Here is a 13754-nt window from a genome sequence, read left to right on the forward strand (position 1 = left end):
ACGAACCCAACGCCAAAAGCTTGGAGGATATTTTGGTAGAGGCTCCCGAATGTTTTAACGGATTTCTGTGTACAAGCGAGGGCCATATTTCGTACATATTCAACCCGGAGGAATCTACGGTTAAGATATTCACAGACAGCGTGTCCCAACCCTTTTATCGTGCAGAACCCGAGCCTTTTTCTCTAGCGCTAAGGATGTGAGAATGGCTTAAAATAAGGCTAGCTTTGTGTCAAATGGAACGTGCCCTGAGTGCTTCAAGGCTGCCAGGATATGCGTTGGAAGAACAAGTCTGTGGACGTCAGGATCTAATGGCCCTGAGAGTCACATCCATGGGTTATACCCCGGACTCCAGAGTGACAATTTTAGCATGTGAACAATTTGACAGGTCAAATGCTACGAAAAACGGTCAGTCCATATGTATCCTCCAAAGCATGCAAGGATGTAAATTTTTTTCAAATAATGTTCAGTTTTAAATGGCGCGATTACCACATTTTCCGAACCCTGATGAATAAGCTGGACAGTCTTTTCGAAAATCGTGAACAATTACGGCGATGGCCTAGGTTATCGTTGAGACATACCCCGAACAACATAGGTTATCGTTGAGACATACACCGAACAACAACAAGTTCGAAGGCGGATCTTTCCCTGGCAGGAAAGTGGACAGAGCTTCGACGGAGCGCGGAAAAGACTTTGTGATGGGGAATTGGAAACGGATAATGTTCAGGGCTAACAGGACCCCATATATCTGTAAGAAATAGTTAAAATAAATGTTGAATTATAACGTGTGTTAAAATGTAGGTGTTAATTTTTGAAAATGTATACCCCCCATTTAACTAAGGGGTAGCGCTCTTTTCTCTCAAGCTAGGGTCTGGCGCAGACAACTGTAAGATCTGAAAAAAACATGTATTATTTTATAGTCTATTCCTACATTGGGTATGTTATGAACATTACGTTTTATTAAAGTTTGTAATAATGTACAAAGACCTGCATCCAAGTTTTTTTAATTTTTTTACATAAAACACGGGTGCTGCATGTTTAAATATTATTCAAATGGGTTACTTAATTCAAACATGTCTTAAAGGTTGTACGAAATATTTTGGAATTCAATAAAAGGAATGTTTAAAAACGGTATCTCACCCTTTAACTATGGGAAAAACCTATTTAACAACGTCTTCCAACTCTGTCGCGAAGTAAAATAGAATCAGAGTGTTTGTGTGTGTGTGGGGAGGGGTCTTGAGGCGGAGCAACAGGCGTGTGTGTGTGTGTGTGTGTGTGTGTGTGTGTGGTTGGTGTGTGTGGTTGGTTGTGTGTGTAACATAAATCCTAAGGTTGGGGGGTCCCAGAACTTTTATCTGTAGAGAACCATTTGAAACCAAGGTGTGCACTATCATGCATAAGGCATGTCAAGATATCAGCCGAACAGCGGGGGTTAAACATAGATATCTCTAATCTGCGGCCCCCACACACCCCGTTTGCAGACAGAATTTCACGACATCCCCCCCTGTTGTTTGAATTCACAGCCTGTGTTCTCTAAACCAGACATACATGGGTTGGGTGTGTAGCATACATCTCTCAAAAAAACTCATTCCGAACTTTTAGATAGTTAGGGACAAAACTATTTTTTAACGTTGTCAGCATTGCTTTAGCGCAAACATAAAGGCCCGAATATTGAGCTGCACGGACAGATTAAAATAATAATAATAATATTCGGAATAAGGGAATCTCGCATAATGGGTATTTCTGGAGGTGAGTAAATGAAAAAAACATATTTTAAGATTTGTTTGAATATTATTGGAATATTAAACCCTAGTTATTTGGGTATTTCAGGCCAAAAGCCCAATATAGGTAAAAAAATAAAAAAAAAAAGTGTAGATATAGCGTATAACTGTTAACATTGTCTAATGGAATCTAGGATCCCCGACATTTACGCAGCTTTTACGCGATTTACCTGATCTGGAACATGATGGGGGTTCGCAGGAGCAAAAGTCTGGCAGACAATCACCAACGGCCTTTTTTCGTTGTAAGTCCTTATAATTAAACACATACCCAAGAAATATTTATATATAAACATTTTAAAAATAGGTTGTACTATTTTTTTAAACTATTTTATGTATTTACAGCCGACATACAGCCCTTTATGATAAAGGATGCGTTACGGACAGCTGACACACAGGACTTTGTTGCAATTCTACCGTTCACTGTGGCCCAAGTACACTGCTCAGAATCAAGCCCACCCGAAAACTACTGTTGGGCCGGGAACTTGCTGCTTCACGAGCCGGCGCTCCAGGGACAAGGTATGGGACCATTATACAGTTTTGTTATTAGTTATCAGCCTTTTTATTAGTTATAGATCTGTTGATAGCCTATGTTAAAACAAGGACAAATAATGTTTTTTCAGACTGCCCGGAGACAGACCCAGCAGAATTTGGAACGCTAGAGGGAAAAAGTCACACACCCCCGGTTTCGGCGATTCGTCACAACAAGTGACAAAAAAGCCGAGGTATTTTAACTATGTACTGTTAATATATATTATTATAACGGAAAGGTATTTGACATTTGTATGTAGCTAACATATATATTTTTATATCTAATAACGTAATTATGTATGTATTATTTTCATTCAGACTCCGCACCGGCGAAAAACGGCACAGACGACCACATAAATCTAGAGCTGGGGGATTCCGGCGCCCCGAGCATTCCGAATGAAACACCCAAGAGACCTGTTTTTAATGACATGTCAGATGTTGATGACCAGCTATTCTGTGATGCGGCCAACCTTATAGACCCAGTCAATTCTACGGCCTCAATACCTGCAGCCGAACAAGAAAGGTATTTCACATTATTTTCCAGGGCTTTGAAATCGAGGAATGTTTTGCTATACAAACGACTGGGGGATTTAATTGAGAGACAGTACAGAGACGATATGTTATTCTGGCATAGAACAATTCCACGCATGTTAAACAGCAACCCCATTAAAAAACGCAAATACAGACGCTAAAATCATACATGTAACACCAACCATTACAGAAAGAAAAAAACGAACACTCTTAATTATCCAAAAATGGCAGAACTAACGCAACACGGGGAGACAGTTGAAAGCCTCTTATCCCAGATTCCAGACGAACTCCTAGAAGTTATAAGACGTATGAACGATTCAGGAACGTTAGATGAAAGCATATTAACACAGATTCCAGCCGAACTCTTAGAAATGATTAATCGTATGAACCAGTCAGGGGGGGTTGAGGAAAACATGTTATCCCAGATTCCCGAAGCCCTCATAACCTTAATTAATCGTATGAACGCGAGTCAGACAATTTTGGCCCCGACAGCGATAGAACAACCCGTAACGCCTAGGTCCGTAGAGTCTGAAACGCCACAAGATGTTTTTGGGGAATTGGACAATTATCTAATAAATCTGGCTGCAGATGTTCATGATAGACGTGTCAGGGTTGTGTACAGGAATAAATTCAACAATACAGAGATTTGACAGTTTTTCAATTTCCTATGTGTGAATCAGAATCTTGACTATGCTGTATTTTACATGATGATAATGGACACTCTGAATGACCTGTTAGAAACAGCAAGAGATTATGGCGAACCTCGTGATGTCTTACAGTTGGAAATATGTGGAGATAGCCTGCATAATTCAGTATCTCTTATTTTACCCAATGGCGAAGCAGATCTTGAACAATTTACAGCGCTGGTAGAACGCCTTGTTCAGTCAAATTTAGCCATCATAGCCGATCGAACCCTAGAGCTTGTAGTGCAAATAATACGTCCACCACAGGGGGGCGGTGGGCAGAGAAGGAAGCTTGATAGCCTAATGCAGTCAGAAATCATAAGCAATAAAAGGGCCTACCTCATAAACGTTCACAATCCCGATAATAAGCTATGTTTTGCAATAGGCCTAGCGCATTTACTTAACCCCGGATGTACTGATCTGACGGCATTGCAAAAGGCTAGAGAGATCCAAACGGCGGTGGGTCTCGGGATCCATGAAGGCGTGGCATTCTCAGACATTGTCAAATTTGAAAACCTTCTGAATATCAAGATTGTGGTTTTGTACCACAGTAGAGCTAATGCAGCTCTCTTGAAGTTCCAAAACACCCCCCAACCGCACCCCCAGATTCTGTACTTTTATGTGCAAAACGAACATTACTATGCCGTTACAAACGTCACGGCGTGCCTAGGGGCAACCTATGTGTGTAGATCCTGCCATACCGGCTACAGCCGAAAGGGGGGGCACTCGTGCCGTTATAACTGTTCTGTATGTCAGGATGCCGAGTGCCCTATGCAGACCCTAAACTTGACACCATGTGAGGATTGCCATCGCACATGTCGTTCGACCTACTGTTACGATAAACACAAAATTGAAACATGGCACCCTAAGGCCTGTAAATCTGTAAGCATTTGTGCCATTAACAAGAAATGCCCAAAATGTCATTGCAATTACAGCCTTAAAATAGATAGCCCTAAACCACATGTTTGTGGAATCCTACAGTGTCCAATCTGTAAAGGGGGTCTGAAAATCAGAAATGCTGAAGTGGTTCAAGAAGTGCCACACGAGTGTTATATTCAGCCCTTGGCTGAAGATGAACCTTCAGAGAAATATGTGTTCTATGATTTTGAGACAAATCAACAATCGGGGGATCATTTGCCTATTTTTGTATCTACCATGACATTCACGGGGGAAAAGTGGTCTGCAGAAGGATCCAATTGTGCACTACTCTTTCTAAAACATTTTAGAAAACCACAGAACCGAAACTTTACGTTCATAGCGCACAATGCTAGAGCCTACGACTCGTACCTTCTTCTGAACCCCTTGATACAGCAAGGCATAGCGCCGAGGGTCCTAGCGCAAGGGAGTAAAATCCTGTGTTTTGTAGATCCCGCCTTCAACCAGAGATACATTGACAGTTTAAGCTTCTTACCCATGAGATTGGCTCAAATGCCAGAGGCCTTGGGTTTTGAAAACTCTGTGAAAGGCTGGTTCCCCCACTTCTTCACATCTGAGGAGAATCTACACTATATGGGATCATATCCCAGCCCAGAAATGTATGGGTGTGATCAAATGTCTCCCAAAGAGCGAGAGAGATTCATGACTTGGTATGAGACAGTAAGACATGGCACCTTTGATTTCCATAAAGAGATGGAATCATACTGTGACAATGATGTGGTTATACTTCGTGAAGGATGCCTCAGATTCAGAGAAGAGGTAATCAAAGATGCAGGTATTGACCCTTGGAGTTGTACAACGATTGCATCGGCATGCATGAAAACATACCGTACACACTATATGCCGACATCCTCTATAGCGATCCCCTCGCCTGACAACTACCGACGCCAGTTCAAGGCCTACTCTAGTGGGTCCATTCAATGGCTAGAGTATATGGCCCAGGATAAAGACATTTTTATTCAACATGCTTTGAATCGAGGGGAGAAGGCGTTTGGCTCTTACCATGTAGATGGCTACACCAAGATTGACGGGGTTGAGACCGTGTATGAGTACAACGGTTGTTTCTTCCATGGTTGCAAATCTTGCTTTGTGCCCCAGAAAATATGTGTCCTAACCCAAAAAGACTTTTGGGGAAATGTACGAAGAGTTTCAAGACAAAGTTGATTCGTTACAGGCTACTTACGGTCTAAAAGTGGATGTTTTGTGGGAGCACGAATGGACAGCCCTCAAAAAGTCTGATCCTCATGTTCAAGCATTCCTTTCCAGCTTTGACATCCCAGAACCTCTGGAGCCAAGACAGGCCTTGTATGGCGGCCGTACCAATGCTTTGACATTGAGGTATGTAGCGCAACCCGACGAGACAATAGGCTATGTGGATTTTACATCCCTTTATCCGCATGTAATGAGTTCCTCATGCTATCCTATAGGTCATCCTGAAATTATTCATCGTGATTTTGACTTACCTCAAAACTATTTTGGTCTGATCAAAGCAACAGTCTACCCTCCAAGGGGTTTGTTTATACCTGTGTTGCCTTACAGGGGCCCTCAAGGAAAACTTTTCTTTCCCCTTTGTCGCACCTGCAGTGAAAACATACAACAAACCCCATGTGATCACACAGATCAAGAAAGAGCACTGACAGGTGTATGGGTCACAGCTGAATTCTCTAAGGCTTTAGAGATGGGGTATCGTGTGGCCAAAATCTTTGAAGTATGGAACTTTCCAAAGAAATCAGACACTCTTTTAAAGAGTACATCAAGACCTTCTTGAGATGTAAGCAAATGGCTTCAGGCTATCCTGCATCGGTCACAGATCAAGAAAGTAAAGACAGGTACATTCAAGACTATCATGACAGAGAAGGCATCCTTCTTGACCCTGACAGAATAGAGGTCAACAAAACCAAACGAAATGTGTCGAAATTGTACCTAAATTCGCTTTGGGGCAAATTAGCGCAGAGGTGTAATATGTTGACAACGTCGATTATTAAAGACCCTGAAGAATTTTTGGAATTCATTTTTTCGGACCAATACGAAATTTCACATTTTTCATTCTTGAGTCAAGACATTGCCTTGGTGCAATGGCGACGTAACAAGAAGTGGGTTCTACCCCGGGTAATGTAAATGTGTTTCTTGAAGCATTTACCACGGCCAATGGCCGACTTGAACTGTACAAGCTCATGGAGCAGCTTCAGAGGCGGGTACTTTACCACGACACAGACTCTGTGGTCTATGTAAGCAAACCAGGGGATTGGAGCCCCCCACTCAGCAACTATCTGGGTGGCTTAACGAGCGAACTCGCAGAGGGTGACCATATCACAGAATGGTCATCCTGTGGGCCCAAAAGCTATGCTTTTAGAACGCTAAAGAATCACGTGGTATTGAAAGCCAAAGGAGTGACTCAAAACTATGAAAATGCCCAGCGTGTAAACTTGGAATCAATCACACGCTTGGTCGAGGGTTCCTAAATGACAGGAATAGTGACTTGGAGATTTTGAGCTCCTACAAAAAGATTGTTAGGGATAAAAAGGGCTTCCATCTGAGGAATGCCCCACTCATTAAAAGATTCAGGGTTGTCTATGACAAGAGAGTGCTTTTGCCTGACGGGACTACATTGCCCTATGGCTACTGACTTATGCTACAGGCCGCAGTGTGTCAGGCGTGACTCAAAAACTATGAAAAAAAATACACCTCGTGTAAAAACTAGGAATCAATCACACGTTTGTTTGAGGGGTGGTTCCTAAATGACAGGAATAGTGACTTTGAGATTTAGGAGCTCCTACAAAAAGATTGTTGTGTATAATAAAGGGCTTCCATCTGAGGAAGGACCCACTTACTAAAAGATTCAGGGTTGTCTATGACAAGAGACTGCTTTTGCCTGACTGGACCACATTACCCCTTTGGGTGTTGACTTATGCTACAAGCTACAGGGGTCTTAAAGCTTAAGATATAATGACTGCTGTAGAAGGTTTTGACCCCCGGTTGTGTGACAGGTTAAAGGACATATTCATAGCCTGTTATACATTGAAAAGTATTAGTAAGTTCATAGTATGTGAGGATCTTAAAACATCTAAGGTTAAAATATGCATTCAGTATTAGTTGATAGAGATTGATAACATTCATATAATTGTGTTAAAGTTCAAATCTGTCAAAGGGTACGAATTGTGAGAGTAATGTGTAAACGTTATATTGATTACTTTATTTTGTGGTGCCTAAAAGTGTTAATCTGTGATCTACGAAATGCTTTTAATCTATGAGCCGGAGATCGATTGCTCTGGTCTCCACCCATATTCCTGGGGAAATTCGCGGTCTTTTTCTCATTGAACTAAATGTTGACTTGAGAATACAATACAATATATTATTTCTCCCCTGAAACAGTTGCAACTACCATTTTCGGCCTTAATCGCAGGGCCTTCGAATAGTGGTAAAACTTGTTTTGTAAAAAGTATTTTAGAGAATTCTGAACATGTGTTATCTCAAAAGCCTGATAATGTTGTGTGGTGTTATTCATGTTATCAACCTCTGTATGATGAATTGTTGAAGACAATAAAAATCAAGTTTGTTGAAGGAATACCTGATACCCTGTCTGATGATGAACTTTTACCTCCTCATAAAAACAATCTGTTGGTTTTGGACGATATGCTATTTGCAGGTAGCGAACATCCCGAAATTGCCCGAGCGTTTACCCAATATACGCATCATAGAAACCTGTCCGTGCTTTACTTGGTGCAGAATGTGTTTCACCAAGGTAAAAATAGCCGCACCATCAGTTTGAACGCCAATTACATGGTTTTGTTCAAAAATCCTAGAGACAAACTACAAATTAACACTCTAGCTCAGCAGATGTACCCGGGAAGGAAATCCTACTTTATGGAGAGCTACGAGGACGCAACCCAAGCGCCATTTTCTTATTTAATCGTGGATTTAAAAGCAAATACTCCAGAACACCTGAGGCTACGAACCGGTCTGTTCCCGTGGGAGTGGCCGGCTGTGTACATTCCTAAAAAAAAGTAGCCGCTATGTCTCTGCGTTTAAAAAGAAACTTGCCCCTCTTGAGAAGCCTAGTTGGTGCTACATCTAATGAACGGAAGGCCATCTTGGGTCACTGTTCTTCAGATCTCATATTATCCCTATGTGAGATTGCTTTGAATCTTCTCAAAGGACGCATTCCACTCACCCTGACACAATTGAAAAATTAAAGAGACAAAAGACCTCGATCAAGCTCTTTGCCAATAAAAGGGTCAGTCTTCAAAAGAAACGACATAGCATACAACAGTCTGGCGGTTTTATTCTACCTTTACTAAGTATAGCCGTGCCCTTCATCACCAGCCTTATTGCAGACCGACGTGGTGGTTGAAGACATAGGGTGATGGCCAATAAAATGTATCTGGTGCCACAACAAGAGTTGGATAGACTTAAAAAAACAAATGCAGGGGCCCCCGAAAATATCAGACAAACAGCGGAAAATGATTTGGATACGGCCATGAAGGATATTTTGAATCAAAAAGGATTGAACCCCTATGATAAGGTCCAAAAATACACAAACCTCTTGCAAAGGTATTTGTCCTTGGTGAAACAAGGGGAGAGAGAGACAGGCCATTTAACTATTTCCCTACAGGACCCTTTAAAAGATGACGAGCCTCGCGAGAGCCACGCCCCTGTAAGGCCGGTACCTGCGAGCTTACCATCTGAAGATCAAATGCCTGTTGAAGATAAAGTTATGCATGACTTGTTAACCCATGTTCCGGCACGTAACAGGAAAAATGTTAGCTACATTATGAACAAGCTAAAAGACTCAAATGGGGCAGCTACTTGGAATGACAAAGGAGAGTTTATCCTTCAGGGGCTGTTGTCAAGGGTTCACATATACTTGACTTGCTTAAAAGTACCACATCTGCCCACAAGGTGGCTGATGACCGAAGACCTCCAGGGTGGCTTCAGTTTCTTAAGGCCCTGGCCATCCTCAACATACCCCTCTCGGGTGTACCCAACTATAAGATTCGGCAACAGATTCACTCTTTAAAACACAAACCGTCACCGAGATACAGCACCCCTAAAGATGCCCCAAAACCCTCGCATCCTTATGAAATGAATGACGATAACCCATTTACCCCCTGAACGCCTCTGGACCTTTCCCTAATCCCGATCTCTCTGGGTGGTTAGCCTTTGAATGACTTTTGAATGACTATGATTAAATTCAATACATTTTATTTGAAAAATAAGCAATTTAACATTTGTGGCATTCTTGAAACATTTGGCGTGAGCATACGCCTTGATTACACGTTCTTAGAGGATACACATTTGAACACTTTTGATATTTTCTAACAAAACAAGCTACAACTTTATCATTACTTCTTAAATCATCCTTATAAAGAGACATAACATCTTCAAAAGAAACTCCCGGGCTCTTTGGCATAGGTAGAATACACAGTGTTGACCGCATGTCGTTGAAAGGGTATCTTGCACCTGTTTGATATTGTAGTATATCTTTGAGCCATTTTTGGTCAGAAATTCTTTAATAGATTTGGGGAAATGTGAAAAACCGGGTGGGAAACCATAGGAATCAAAAAAAGTTGAGATTTTTCTTCCTCCTTCCTCTTCTAAGGTCACAGCTAGCCAATGTTCACCCGGCATGTTTTTAGGATGGGTATTGACAATAAACATTGCAGGCCGCACCTTCCATTTCTCCATAGGTAATTCATCACAAGCCAAACACTCCGCAAAATTGTTTTCCAATCAGTCGGCTCATCAGCCCTTCCAACTCTTGGGTATTCATGTCTTTTGCTCAACGATCCTTAATAATAATCTACTAAAACCTGTCTTCGGCTATTCACCTCCAAGATTGAATCAGAGCAGGCATAAACAATCCTGCTAACCGTACAGGCTGAAGGTGTACGGAAACGCATTTCCAGCCTGAGGTTACCTTGGGACACCACAGAAAGATTTCCTGAGGTGTCATCATCTGGGGATAAATTGAAAGCATACATTGTGTAACCCTCGGCAAAATCATTTCTGTCAATAGGTAAAGAGAGATCTTTTAGATGCCTCCCGGTAGCCAGGAATAGATTGTAAAATTCTATATGGGTATGTGGCACTGCTTTGACTGATTAGACGTTCACCCAAAGTCACATCCACTTGGGAGAAGATGGTGGCCACTGGGTAATTAATGAGACTCCCTTTGGCATCGTTTGCAATATCAGTACCATCTCTTTTGGTCACTTTTAGACGCAAATGCACCAAGGTGTTGTTGAGGTCCAGATAGTTGTCACTGTGGCTTGGTATGAAAAACTCTATGGGACCATTGTCTGTAATGGCAGAGAGTGGGACTATCTCCACATAACTGGACCTCTCTACTGAATGTTGGGTTAAGGGGGCCGTGAAAAGATCAAGCTCTGGCTTTATAGCTTCAGAGGACATGCGGTGTAAAAGAGCCATGGTGCTTGTTCTTTTAGAAAATACTTCAGAGTATTTTTTTTACCGTTTTTGGTCCAGACCTCCTCACTTTACCCCGTCTTTGACTAACTGAGTTTCTTTTAACCGTTAACCGTCGTTTTTTAGGCTCAAGTCTTCGCCTTATACCTGGCGGTCTCTTTTTCGGTCTTCGAGACAACATCATCAACCCCGAGCCTTAATGACTCTCGACATCTGGTGACGCCCTTCTGTTTATCGCATTGGCGACAACCTCACTTACTATATTTTTTGCTGCTGATTTTAAATGCGGTTTGGCTATGCTGAAGCCTCTCTTCATAAACGGTAAAACCATCCTAAAGAGATTACGAAATATCCCTCCGATCCCCGAACCATACATGGTGGGCGATCCATAATATCCTGGTAACCCATTACCCACTTGATCCACATAGTATGTGACATACCGGTTAGGGTCGAGATGTCGGTGTTCCATAATTTTAATTTAGATGTATTATGTATATAAAATATATAATACTAATATTATATATGTAGAGAGGTTTTGGTGGGTCTAAAGTGGAGTTTTACAATCGTTTTACCATAAGTAAATTCAATGTTTTCGTTCTGATCCGTTTTAAGCTCAACAAGAATGTTTTCAATATATTTCTTGCTTACCTTTGATAGGATATGATGTCGGTATACACAAATATGTTGTAAAATCCTGCATGTATATCCGCGGGGAATGGGAATAATTTATCTCTCACATACGTCCATGTATTGGGCCCCATCCCTAACATGTAGGCTAAATTACCACTGGTTTTTATCCCCCCGGAAGCATCTCCTGAGATTTGTACCCTTTTATTTATAGGGTTGTACATCAGGAATATTTCCATACTGTTCTGCGATAGCCGTTCATTCAACTCGGAGACGAGCCTTTCGACGGTTCTATAGAACCCTTTTTAACCTTAATAAATTTAGCAGGTTCCGTTAACTTTTTGAAATAAAATTCCCGGTCCTTATCTTTGATATTATACCAGCTATGGGGGTATGTAATCTCGCTGAGCCCTACTTCCCAGGCCTCTGATAACTCTATAGGCTTTGGAAAATTGGTTGTATAATTAGAACTCTGATTATTACGATATATGTGTGCTGACGCATTACTGGGGAGAGTCAGGTAGAAGCCCCTGTGTTCCATTATGCCCTCCGGTGTACACCCGAATGAGGATGTATTTTATCATGCATGGGGGTTTAAATTAACCCCTGATGCCTCCACTACATCCTTCTCTAATACCCAGCTGTTGAATTTTAGCGGCCAGTTTTTCCAGCGGACCAGCACCCATTTTTGACCTTTCTCTCTCTTTTGAACTAGAATCTCCTCTACGTGAAACACCTTGTCTTTACCAACCGTTACCTTCTGTAATTCCTGCTCATAAAAAGATCCCGTTATAAGTTCCCCGTCATAATCTTTTAATATGTAGACCGGGGGTATGCGCGGCAGACATTCTGTAACCGTGAAAAGCTCATCACTGTATCCTTGCACGTATTTTTTATCGAAAACACCCCTCAACTTGGATATACGAACCAAGTCCCCCACAATAAATTTAAAATGTATTTTTTTCTTACGGCGAAGAGGGAGCAAACCATACAGATTTTTAATGACTTGAAAAGAGTTTTCCGAAGAGACTTCGGAGGGTTTCATCCTTATACTTTTATGATAACTATTGTTATACGCAATTACTAAATCTTGAACTATATCGATATATCTATGCGTGTTGTGCGCTGCAAAATAGCGCCACATCCTCTCCTTCAGAGTCCTGTTAAAGCGTTCAACCACAGAAGCTTTCAAATCCGATCATGTAGCAAAATGTACTATATTGTGCTTTTTCATTAGTTTCTGAAAGGTCTTATTAAAAAATTATTTTCCGCCATCGGTCTGCACTTTCTTGGGGGCGCCTCCTTCCTTCAAGATAGAGGCAAATGCCCTGGTCACCTCAGCGCCGCTCTTATTCTTTAAGACCCGGACAAAAGCTATTTTAGAGAAAATATCTATGACCGTTAGCATGTAGCGGTTTCCTTCATTTTTATCTGCAAGGGCCTGCATGTCACATAGATCCGCCTGAAATTGGGACAATGGGTGTGTAGAAAAACTATATTTCTAGGAAAATGTTTTCTCACGGGTTTATGTAGAGTGTGCGCATCTTGTTCGGATAGCCACTCAGTGACTTTAGCATCGCTTAACCTGTGACCTGTTTCTTCGGCTAAAGCGCTGTAAACGCTCCTTACCACCATAAGACCCCGAGTTAGAGGGATTATAATAAATGTTTTTCAAAATCTGCTCTGCCATCCTTCTTGCCTCTCTGAGGTACAATAATGTTAATGAGCCACTTTCAAATAACAACAACATTTAATTTTCATTTTTGGGATTTTTATTTTCATGAAAACATTAGGTATTACGTATACAGACAATCCCTAATTCGTTGCAGGATACATGCCCCCTTTCTCTATGATCGAATCATGTAAAACATTGTATATTTGGGTTAGATTAACAGGTTTGTTTCGCTGAATTTTTACAACAGACACATCCGCTATAAAAGTATATAAACAACAAATATGATACATGGTACAATTAAAGGGTGTTTCAAACAAATAAAGTAAAATCTTAGACAAGGTTGTTTCTAGTTCTTCAGAATCACCACCAAGCCGGGTTACCATTTGTGTCCATTGTAGAACCTCGCCAGCATGGCGTACATGAGTCATGATTTGGTCCATTTTCAAAACACGCTCTACATTAGCCCCGGAATTGGGGGTTTTGTAGAACGAGACATTGTTCACTTTATTTTCAATAATTTGATGCATAACACTTGTAAGTTCTCTCAAAAGAAAAAATGTATTTATTCTA

The 13754-nt window shown here is 41.3% G+C and overlaps 1 long non-coding RNA gene across 1 annotated transcript; it reads left to right on the forward strand.

The window, feature by feature from the left end:
- The first annotated feature begins 620 nt into the window (after positions 1–620).
- LOC135572455 (uncharacterized) lies at positions 621–2183 on the forward strand. The gene is made up of 3 exons (XR_010464309.1): positions 621–747; positions 1913–2020; positions 2121–2183. It is a non-coding gene; the product is annotated as an uncharacterized LOC135572455 (long non-coding RNA).
- The last annotated feature ends 11571 nt before the right edge of the window (positions 2184–13754 follow it).

This window comes from Oncorhynchus nerka, linkage group LG2, assembly GCF_034236695.1.
Source record: "Oncorhynchus nerka isolate Pitt River linkage group LG2, Oner_Uvic_2.0, whole genome shotgun sequence".
In the NCBI taxonomy this organism is placed as follows: domain Eukaryota; kingdom Metazoa; phylum Chordata; class Actinopteri; order Salmoniformes; family Salmonidae; genus Oncorhynchus; species Oncorhynchus nerka.